Source organism: Nicotiana tabacum, chromosome 11, assembly GCF_000715075.1.
Source record: "Nicotiana tabacum cultivar K326 chromosome 11, ASM71507v2, whole genome shotgun sequence".
NCBI lineage: Eukaryota > Viridiplantae > Streptophyta > Magnoliopsida > Solanales > Solanaceae > Nicotiana > Nicotiana tabacum.
This window is the reverse complement of record NC_134090.1, coordinates 90,170,441-90,182,647: the sequence shown is the minus strand read 5'-3', so window position 1 is coordinate 90,182,647 and position 12,207 is coordinate 90,170,441.

Below are 12,207 nucleotides of genomic sequence, written 5' to 3'. Positions count from 1 at the left end.
TAGAAAAATGGCTAACACTTCCAAAACTGTCCCTCATAAAGAAAATGCCTCTTCATCAAAACTCATCGGCGCTGCCACGGCAGCGGATTATCCTCTTACTGACTTCGTTCTGATAAAGTGTGCGACTGCCTTCGATTTTAAGGTGGAAAATACGCCCTCGATACCAGGGCAGTGTGAGCCCATGTCGAGGTACATGTGTACAATTACTGATCGCCTCCTCAAGAAGGTAAAAGAGGAGTGCAACTGGATTGGCAAGGATATTGTAGTGCCTAGCCCTGAAGGATCCATCACTACTTACAAGGAGGGGTATTTGACCGTCTACACCTACACCTTCATAATAAGTCCCTTGGACCTTATCATTGTTGCCTTCTGCATGAGGTACGATGTCACTCTGGGCCAGATCCATCCGTCGTTTTGGAGGATCGTTCTCTTTCTTCGATTTTTCGTAATTAAGATCGAGGGACATCCTTTTACCCTCGATCATCTCATGTTTCTCTACGCCCCTTGGCTCTATTGAGGAGGCATGATCAAGTTTTATCGTAGAGATACAAAACCCCCGTTCTCAAGTATAGACGATACTTGAGACTGAGGTTGGATGGGCAGGTTCGTGTGAATAAGGACCTCAGACTTGATCCTTGTCGGAGATATGTCGTTCCCTGAGAGGTGGAACATGGAACGTAAGTGTTTGCTTGGCTTTTCGAGTACTTATTATTGTCGTTCCTACTTTCTTATCTTTCCCTTATTTAAATTTTTTTATGTTGCAGCCAAGGCTATTGTACCGGAAGTGATCCCCGACATGAGGCAATAGGTCAAGGGGTTGGTTTCTCAAAAAGTCTACTCCGAGCGTGCTTGGATGGAGTTGTCGAGAGGCTGATGGGAGGCTCGGAACCATGGTAATTTTTTCTTTGCAAAGTTTCCTTTCGTGCGTTATTTCTGCATTTATTAATTTTTCTCATTTTACAGGTCTTGGGAAGGATATGCCGATGAGGCCCCCTTCTGCTGAAGAAATGGCGCTACTTTCTGCGTCTGCCCCGAAGTAGGGCAAGGAGAAGAAAATAAAAGAGGCTCTGAGCTCCTCAATCCCAAAGAAGAAAAAACCAGCTAGAAGGCCCCGCAAACCAAAGGGGGAGGTCATCCCCTTGACTCTGGAGTCTGTCCACCAGTTAGCGGATCAGACCGAAGACGAGGATGAAGAAGAAGGTTCCGATTTGGTGCGTCATGTGCAGGCCAACATTGAGGTTCAAAGAACCACTGAACAGGCAGGGGTCGAAGCCACTTTGCCCCGGTCTACTGAGTCAACGAGAGTTTTGGATGCCCCACCTCAAGATAGAGAGGTCATCGAGGGACCAGTTGAGACTGGGGTAGAAACCAAACTCGAGGTTCCCTAGAATGAAGGTGTTGTCTCCAAAGATCCACTTGGGGCGATAGTAGCCAGGGATTCCTCCTCATTCCCTTCAGTCCCGGATTTAACGATTCGTGATGTCCATGCTACGGAGACTTGTCATGGAGAGGGAGTGCAAGGTGAGGAAGACTTCTTTCGTGGCTATTTTGCCGACGTGGAATACGTCACTGGTATGGGTGGTTTGGTCGTACCAAAGAAAAGCTCGAATAAGGCTTCTTCGAGCTATATATTGACCAATCAGTTCCCGGCTCCCAGTGTCGATCCAGACCGGAAACAACCCCTTATTATCTCGATCTCAGAGGATACATAATTTTTTTTTTGCCACCGTAAGGGTAGCAAGTTACCTTCGATGTCTGGTCACTGAGGAGGACCAAGCCAAAATGGACGCAATGGATGCTCCCTGCTTATTCAATGAGGCCCAGCATGCCCTAAATCGGGTAAATCCAGGGGTTATTGTCTTTACATGATTTTTGTCTCGTAAATATTTCTAACATTACTTCTTTTCTTGTAGGCTTCGGTGTTGCATCACGAGGCCTTTCTTCAAACCCGAGAGGAATGTAAGGTTGAGGTTCAATGTTTGGGTCATCTTCTGTTTTAGAACTCAAATCCGTGTTCCGAGGTCTTAAAACCCTCATTTTATCTCTCCTCAATTTGCGTGTGCAGTCTGGGCGTGATTCCGGAAATCCTTTATTTGGAAAATTTATGAAATAACACTTTTTGGCCTAAAAAGTTGATTTTTGTTGACTTCAGTCAACATTTTGGGTAAATGGACCTGGACCTGTATTTTGACGGTCCCGGTAGGTCCATAGTAAAATATAGGATCTAGGCGTATGCCTAGAATCGAATTCCTAGGTCCCAGGCCCAAGAAATGAATTTTTGATGAAAATTGTAATACTGAAAATCCAATGATTTAAAGAAATTGATTAATGTTGATCTCGTTGGTATCGGGCCCGTATTTTGGTTTTAGAGCTCGAAACAGGTTTAATATAATATTTAAGTCTTGTCTGTGAAATTTTGTAAAAAACGGAGTTTATTTGACGTGATTTGGACCTTGGGTTGAGAAAATAGAAGTTTTGAAACTATCTTGAAAATTTCATGCAATTCGGTGCTAAATTCGTAGTTCTAGATGTTATTTTGGCAATGTGATCACGTGAGCAAGTTCATATGATATTTTAAGACTTGTGTGCACGATTAGTTTGGATTCTCGGGGGCTCGGGTGAGTTTTGGATAGGCTACGGAGTGATTTGGAACTTAGAGAATATGGCTGGTGTGCTTCAGCTTGTTGCAGGCCCCTGATCTCGCAATTGCGAGATCAGGTATCGCAATTGTGAGCCTTAGAGGATCTGCATTTGTGAGCCTTTCATCGCAATTGCGATTAGAAGGCTGGGCCGGCAGAGTTCGCAAATGCGAACAAACCTTCGCAATGCGAAAGGAGGCTGGGAGGGGTATGATCGCAAATGCGATCTTTTACTCACATTTGTGGGGAACAATGTTCACAAATGCGGCACTTTCCTCGCATTTGTGAAGGCAGCAGGACTGTCAAGGGATTCGCATTTGTGATGGCTCCTTCGCATTTGCGAGCTTCGTATTTGCGAAGCTCAGGTCGCAAATGCGACATCTGCAGCTGATAACTTTGGGCTTTGACTGGATTTTTCATTCATTCTCCCATTTTTTAAAACCTAAACTTCAAGAGGCGATTTTCCTATGGCTAGTTCTTTCCCAAATCATAGGTAAATGATTCTTAGCTCATTTCTTTCAATCTTTTACTTCTTTTCACAAGATGTTATCCTAGAATCTAGGGTTTTTCATGGTGGAATTGGGGATTTTTGGGTTGTACTTAGGAATTTCGAAATTTGGGGATTTAGACCTCAAATTGAGGTCGGATTCCAAAATCAATCGTATATCCGGGCCCGGGGGTGAATGGGTAATCGGGTTTTGGTCCGAATTTCGGGTTTTGACCAAGCGGGCTCGGGGTCGATTTTTGACTTTTTGGGGAAAATGTTGGGAAACCTATAATTATGCATTGGAATTAATTTCTTTGGCGATAATTGATATTATTAAGTTAATTATGACTAGATACGAGTGGATTGGAGGTGGAATCGAGAGGTATAGCGGTAATTGAACTTTGAATTGGCCGTTGGATTAAGGTAAGTGTTTGGTCTAACTTTGACTCGAGGGATTAGGGATCCCCGACTTAATTGCTATGTAAAATTCGATGTGTGTAGCGTATAGGTGTGGTGACGAGTACCTATGCACCACAAAATTAATTGTTTAGCCTGTTCCCTTCCCCGTTTTTAATATATTGTCTTCCTGTCTTAACTATTACATGTTTATTGATGCCTCCATGTCTAACTGCTTCTTGTTAGATGTTGTTTTCTTTATTAAAGGTGTTAATTGTTCCGTATATTCATTGTGTTACATTATTGGTTTAAGTTGGTTTATTGGTATTCATGATACATTTTGGTTGGTCTCGCTGTGTAGTAATAATTGATAAGATTTCATAATTGTATATATTTCCGTTTGGTTTGGTTTGGGGTATAAATGTTGTGGAGGGTTGAGCTAAATTGTGAAATACTTGTTCTTATTATGTGATCGGTACTGATATAGTGGGATCGAGTTGCACGCCGCAACAAGAGGAATAAGGGTGAAATGTGATTGTCTAGTGGGATCAAGTTGTGCGCCGCAACAAGGAGTAATAAAGGTGGACAGCTGGGTTCGAGTTGCACGCCGCTACAAGAGGAATAAGGGTGATATATTGAGGAGTAATAATGGTGGACTGGTGGTATCGGGTTGCACGCTGAAACAAGGAGTAATAAGGATGAATGTTCATATTGCTACTGATTATATAGTGGGATCGGGATGCGCGCCGCATCATTTTGTTATTTATGTATTATTCCTCTCCTATGATTTTATTATGTAATATTGTAAATCTCTTAAGTATTGGTTATAGCTAAGTACTAGCAAGATAATTGAGTTCCCCATTTATTTTACTACAAGTTATTGTTCCATTTCGTTCCGTACTTTCTTTGCTTTATTATAAACTGAATGCAGGTTATATTGTAAATATCTGATCGCTGCCAACTCAACGCTACACTAAGATAGGAAGAGCGGGTCGCAATAGCTTATACCCGATATGAAGGTCGGGATCGAATTCCTCAGGGAGCTAGAAGTGGAGTTGGATTGTCTGTCTATCCTAGAGATGTGTTTGTACTCCTAATGTCACTTCAAACATTTTTGGGTTTTCAAATTATAACTATTTTTGTAAAACTATTGATTAACACTAAATTATGCTACGATAATATTGCTAAGTTGTATCTAATGGGAAGTCGGGCACTAGGGTCGTGACACTACTTAAGTGGCTAATTGACAGGTAGATGTTACTAAGGTTCGATTGATATAATTGGGGTTTATGCTATAACCGTTGCACAATTTTACCCACTCTCACACCTCTCGGTAGAGAAAGTGACTTTGCCCAATTTACTCTCTCGAGACCAAATGGGTAGGCAAATTAGACCAAGCAACTAGGGTTCAAGTAGGGTAATTACTCTCTTAAGGTTTTTCTCATGAGTCCATCCCAATTCCTTGTTGGGTCAATTTTGGGGTTCATAGACTCTCTTTCTCAAGAAGAGTTAAACCCACAAAGCTTGAATCAGTGTTTACAACCACCAATTCTAGATTAAAACATAAAATCAACCCAAATAGCAAACACCCATAGTCAATCTAACACTAGATGGCAACACCCATCAATTACCCACATTAGAGTTGAGCCACAACCCTAGCTAATGAGTTTAGCTACTCATGCTAGATAAAAAATTGAAAAAATAGATGAAGAACTAAGCATATTAATTAATTGCTAAAATTAAATTACAAGAATCTATCGTAAATGTAAAGCAAAAGTGCCAAAAATGGCTACAAAATATGTTCTCACGAGCACAACTCTCCACTGATGTATCTGATGACCTAAAAAATGGTAAAATGTTATATTTATACTAGGCTGGAAAAACTAGACAAAAATACCCCTACGGGGTTAGTTCGGGCCGCATTAAATGGACCGCGGCCGCACTGGACTCACTTCTTCTTCTCTGAACTTGGACTCCGTGGACCGCGTAGAAAGGACCGCGGCCGCGAAGGGAGCTGGCGCGGTCCGAGCAACCACGACCACAGACCACATGGCACTGGCTTTGCAAACTTCATCTCTCTGAACCTTATGACCGCGGACTGCACAAAAGAGTAGTACGGCCGCAAAGCCTTCACCGCGGACCACAAGATGTGTACCACAGCAGCGCTTCTTCTAGCCTGATTCACTAACTCTCTGAACCACCTAGTGCGGCCGCATTCCACTTTGCGCGGTCCGCACTAGGCCTTCTTTTCTTAAATTTCTTGGTCTTTGATACTTGAGCAGGTTTCACTCCTTTTTAGCCGATCTTTGACATTTCGTCACTTTGTCGATCAAACATGCGATCAAGCACAATTTGTGAGCCTTTTAGGACTATTTTGTAACAATATATGATCAAAACATAGGCAAGTAGGGGCATAAAATATGTTAAAATCCTAACTTATCAACTCCCCAAACTTAATCCTTTGCTTGTCCTCAAGGAAACACAATAAGACCCACCCCTTAAAGGAAAATCCAAGTAATTCCAGCTGTCCTAAGGTAACCTCAACAATCATCAATTGGGACTAACAATTTTCCTCAATACAAATGGATTATTAACAAATTTTAAACTTTGAAAAACTATGGATCAAGTGTGACACAAGAGCATCAAGAATTGACTCATTACATCAAAGAACTCTCTCAATTACTTTGGTCGCTGTGGAACTCAAACTCACACATCCTCAACTCTCCCTAAGCAAACCTCACCTTTTAGAGTAGAAGCACGCAAACCAAGGTTAATAGGGATTCACTCGTCTCTCTCAAGGAAAGGTCACAAGTCCGGCTCTAAGTACCATATGCTTGACCCTTATGTAAGTATCCACTAATGCGAGCATCATCCAACTCAAGTCATATAGGGCTTTCGTGGAGTCAATGTGAAAGCTTTTGGCTCAGGGTAGGAAAAGTTGTTAGTCTATATGGGTTCCATCTTCCCTTAAGCACTTCTTTTGATTCATTCTGGCACAATTCTCTTTGACTCTTTGAGTATTTCACTTCTTTTCAAGGGGTTAGAGAGACACATTGTCACTCTTTCTTATGCAATTCAAAGCATTTCTTCTTTTTCTACTTTTTCCACACCTTTTTCATTTTTGTTTTTCTTGAATCCCATTTTATTCTTTGCACATTGGGCTTTCTTTTTGTCTTTTCCTTTTCTTTCTTTTTCATCGCCTTCCTTTCCTTTTGCTTTTGTACCTTTTATCACTTTGTTTCCTTTCTTGTATCTCCCCCCCAAACTTAGACTTTTACCATTACTTAAGGGACGATTTGGGTGCCAAGAGAGGGTATAATTTAGAACGTGGCATATGCTTGTAGCATTGGTTCTTAAAAGAAAAAAAGGTTTAAGGCTCAAAAGGGTTAGCTAGGGATTATATCATTGGTAGGCTATGGAATTGTTCGACTATTGTTTGGATCAAGAAGAGCCTATAATCACTTCTTAAGTCGAATTTCATCCAAAATCTCACCTCAATAAACATTCAGAGCAAGTTCTAGACCATTGGCTCGGGACTTGGACTCACAATTCGATTTCTCACCACACACACTCAAGGATTGCTTAAGACATAGAGTCGGGGCCCACAACAACCTTAGACACGATTGCGCAACACAATAGTCCTGAAAGACCACATGATGTTTGTTTGGTCAAAACAAGAGTCTCAAGGTCACTACTTTCACCATCCTAAACACAACCACTTGTCTTTGACCATGGGATCAAAGGCAAATGTGTTAGGCCCAAGTGAAGCTTTGCTTGAGGTACCTTTAACTATAAACTACTAAAAGTGAGAGAAAAATAAAAAACGGACTCAAACTCTTAAGAAGGTTGTCACGCCATCCATCATCGGGACGAGCCACCCGGTTCGCACAATACTCCACCCTTGGAAAGAACCATGGCATTAAGAAAACCAAGGGTTTATTGAAAGCGCCAAAATCGAAACAAAAAGGCTGCGAGCCTATCTACTAAGCTAAGAATGAAAAATTTGTACGAAAATAGAAAATAGAATGAATGTTTACACTAGGGGATTAGAATATACAACGGGGGATGAATATATATACAAAAATGTAACTTTATATACAGACTAAAGAGAAGATAAAAAGTGCAATAAATGTAAGTAAATGTAAAGTTATATACAAACCAAATAAAAAAAATCAATAGAAATATAAACTAAGTCAACTAATATATACAATCATCCGAATAAAAAGTAGGGCGCACCCCCACAAATAAAAGTTGGCATTGTCCCCAATGCCAACTAAACAAATAAGCATCAAGAAATCAAAAGGAAAGGATATAGGAGCTCCTTAAGCCTCGTCTGTCTGCATGGAAACATGAGTGGTCTCCTGGTCCTCTATATGTATGGGAACCTCAGACTGGTTCCTGGTCTCCTGCTGCTCAGCTGCTGGGACTGGGGCCTAGACCTGTATGGGCTGAATATCTAGAACATCCTGTGGCTGACTAGGGGAAACCTCCGGTGGGTCCACCAACTGGATGATCGCCTCATCTGCCCTAGGGAGCTTCCTTTTATTCTTTGGAAGCCTCTGTGTCTGCTCTTGATGTGGCTCTACTACTGGTGCTGCTGCTGGGGCTGGATTCTCAAATAGCAAGTCTAAAGGCAGCTGGTCTGCCTTCAGTTTGTCAACATCCCCCCTCAGCACCTTCACAGACTCCTTGGGAGCCCGTGTTTTGCGCAGCTTCTTGTGCTCTCTGGCAAGCTCCTTCAGGGCCTTGCCATGTGAATACACTACCTTAGCCAAGGAAGCCTGAGAATCGAGGATCTTTTGCTGGTTGGCAAGAATCTCCTTAAGTGAATCCTCGATAGACTGGGGCACCTACACTGGCTGTGGTGCCGACTGAGCCGCAATGGTAGAAGTCAAGGTGGACAACTTGGATGAAGCAGTCGCCATCCAGTTATTCAAGCTATGGTGTGTCTGGATCAGCTGGTGGGCGGTGATAGGATGGGCCCGGGAAGATGGAATCCCCGGGCCAGCTGAAGTCGAGGGACCAGCAAAAGTGGAAGGTCCGGGAGGCATGTCAGCAACTATGGAAGAAGGCTCAGTGGAGGGCTCTAGCGCAACCGGCTCTTCAGACTGGACGGTTGGGGCAGAAGCAAGCGGCTTGTAGTTTTTGTCCTTGGGGTTGTCTGACCCCTTCAAACTGTACCATGAAAATGGAGCCACAGGTTTGACCTTTACGTCAAAAGGTCTCTTCTCCACCTCCAGGTCCCGGAAATACATAGTGAGGGTGCTGGGAAAAGGGTAGTTCCGGTCATGCTCAACCCCCACTGTAGAAATGACACGGGACATCACATTGCCCATGTTGATAGGATATCCTGCCATAATAGAAGCAACAAGAATAGCCCGGGCAAGTGGAATAGTCTGATCATGGGTAGTGGGGTCGAGCTGACTGCACACAAAAGTCAACCACCCTCTAGCCTCAAAGTTGAAAGTTCTCCAAAGTATTTTGGCCCCTGCTTGCAACCACTCTGGAACCGTACCCGGGATTGCCAGGTATGAATCTAACCACGGACGAACCTCCTCACCCATTGCCAACTTTTCATTGTAAAGGGACTCATCTTCATCATTGAACCCCAGGTATTCATTTATTGCCATCCCGGTAAATACCACATTTTTGTTTCTCACTTTGGTCACCTTAGTGCCCTTCAAGATGTGGGCCACATTGCTATAGAACTCCTTGACCATATGCTCATTTGCCTTCACACAATTATCTTTAAAGAACTCCCAACCCACTCGAGCCTAAAACTGTCTATGTACATTGGGGTGTAGGGGTAGAAGGTCTTTGTCAATGAAACTCCTTTAGAGAATCAACTTTCGTGCCAGCCACCATTCCCTAAACTTGTGGAACTCCACCTGGCTGACGAATCTATCCACCCAAATAGCAGGATTCCTAGTTCAGTCAACACCCCCAACCTGCGGTGCACCACCCCCCGATAACTCCCTATCTCCCTCATTACCCCTAACACCCTCTCCTGATGGAGACGCTATGGGAGAGGTAGAGTATTCATCCCCACTACCTGCCACTGAGCCCTCAGACGACCCAGAAGAAATGTTGATTGAGGCTTGAGCATCGGGGGAAGATGGGGGAGTGTCTCTATGTATGGCGTTCTCCGGATATGGGATATATAGAGGGACTGAATCTGAAGAGATCTCCCGGGAGGGCTCGTACTCACTCCCCGAGATGTCAAGGGCTCTATCAGCCGCTTTGATCGCTTTCCTCATGTCCTTTATGTTTTGTCTAGCCTGGGGAGTGAGTTTTACCATCCGTTGCTTCCCTCCCCGGGAGGAATTACCTCGGTCGGGTTGCTTGGCACCTTTACCTCGTTGTTTGACCATTATCTGCAAGCATACACATCTAACATGGTTAGTATCAACACAGGCAGTGAAACAAGTCTTGAAATTGAATTGCAGACAGTAGATTAAATGTTGTAAAACATGGCACCGCGACCCACACAAACAGAAGTGCGGCCGAACTAGGGGTACCGCAGACCGCGCAAAGGTGACCACGGTCCGCATTGGGACAAGGCTCTGGACAAAATCTCTCTGAATCTCCCCATCGCGGCCCACACAAAAAGTATTGCGGCCGTATTGGGGGCATCGCAGACCGCATTAAAGCAACCGCGGTCCGCACTAAGGTGAGGTCTGTAACACTACCTCTCTGAATCCAACCACCACAGCTCACACAAAGCGGTGGGCCAACGCGGACCGCATAAAGTGCAATGCAACCACGCTAGGCATAGGTTCAATTTCAGTCACTTGGGCACCACGGTCCGTGCAAAATGGTAATGCGGACCGCGTCAGGGCACCGCGGATAGCACAAAGGCGACCATGGGCCGCTGAGAGTAATTTGCACAGGCATTAAGTTAGGGTTTCATTTTTTGCACAATTGTTCAAATTTGTTCACCTACTTTCTCCCTACTCACTTGCCAAACCATTATGCATATTTAGCACACAAATCCAGCATTTAAAACTACCCTAAGCTAACAACTAAAATAAAGAAAAAGAAACTAACGAGAAGTAAAAGAAGTTATGAGCTAATGATAATAAAATAAAACAAAATTAATCAAGTAAATGTACAAGGACTGAGTGAAACATTACCAGATGAGAAAATGAAATGTAATTAGTCAATCTTAAGCAAGAATCACGGTCAAGAGAGGTAATGAACAATACTTTTATTTCTCTAAGTGTAAAAAGATCGAAAAAGGTAAATAGTGACCCATGAGTTCTATTTATAGAAAACAGTGGGACCCAGCCTTACCTACCAGCGCGGTTGCACAAAACCGACCGCGGACAACGCTGGGTTTGTTCAAAATGAAGCTTGAGTAGGCAACCTCCTCGGTCCGAACAAAACAAACCGCGGCCGCAGAGGTCTACCACGGACCGCACTAAATGGAATGCGGCCGCGGTGGCAAACTTCAGAGAGCACCACTTTTGACCATCACCAGTGCGGACCACACAAAAGCAACCGCGGTCGCACTGGCAATCTTCAGAGACTGTTCAACTCTTTTTTCAAACTATTTGCACTGCATCAACTCAATCCCTGCAACATCTCACAATCAGTTAGCTCAAAAATCAAACCTACACTACCAAGAAAACACAGAAAACAACAAAAAAAAAGACATGGGTTGCCTGCCAAGAAGCACCTGATTTAACGTCGCGGCACGACGCATGTTACCAGCGCATCACTTTAGATGAAGAAGTGCCACCACGTGGCTATCATCAAATTTTCCAAGATAATGCTTGACCCGATGTCCATTGACTCTGAATACTTTACCATTCTTGTTCCTTAGATCAAGAGCACCAAACGGGGTCACGAACACAACTTCAAACGGCCCACTCCACTTTGACTTGAGCTTACCCGGAAACAGACGTAACCGGGAATTGAACAAGAGAATCATATCTCCAACCTTGAACTCCTTGCCCCGAGCATATTTGTCGTGAAGGTACTTTATTTTGTCCTTGTACAAGGACGAGTTGGAGTAGGCATGGAATCTAAACTCATCAAGCTCATTAAGTTGTTCAACCCGCAGATTTGCCGCAACATCCCATTCTAAGTTCAACTTCCTCAAAGCCCACATGGCCTTGTGCTCTAATTCCACCGGAAGATGACAAGCTTTCCCAAACACCAACCGATATGGTGACATATCAATCGGAGTTTTGTAAGCCGTCTGATAAGCCCAAAGAGCGTCATCCAACTTTTTCTACCAATCAGTTCTATTAGCATTGACAGTTTTAGACAAGATACTCTTAATTTCTCTGTTGGAGACTTCCACTTGGCCACTAGCTTGAGGATGATAGGGGGTCGAAACCTTATGATTGACACCGTACTTAGAAAGCAACGTGTCGAAAGCCTTGTTGCAAAAGTGGGACCCCTCATCACTAATGATAGCACTAGGAGTGCCAAACCTTGTGAAGATACTCTTTTTCAAAAATGCCACAACACTCCGGGCTTCATTGTTGGGAAAAGCCACGGCTTCAACCCATTTTAAGACATAGTCCACCACCACGAGAATGTAAGTGTTCCCACAAGAGCTCATAAAAGGGCCCATAAAATCGATGCCCCAAACATAAAAAATATCCACTTCGAGAATAGTATTGAGGGGCATCTCATCCCTTTTAGAAACTCCGCCGGCTATTTGGCACTCATCAC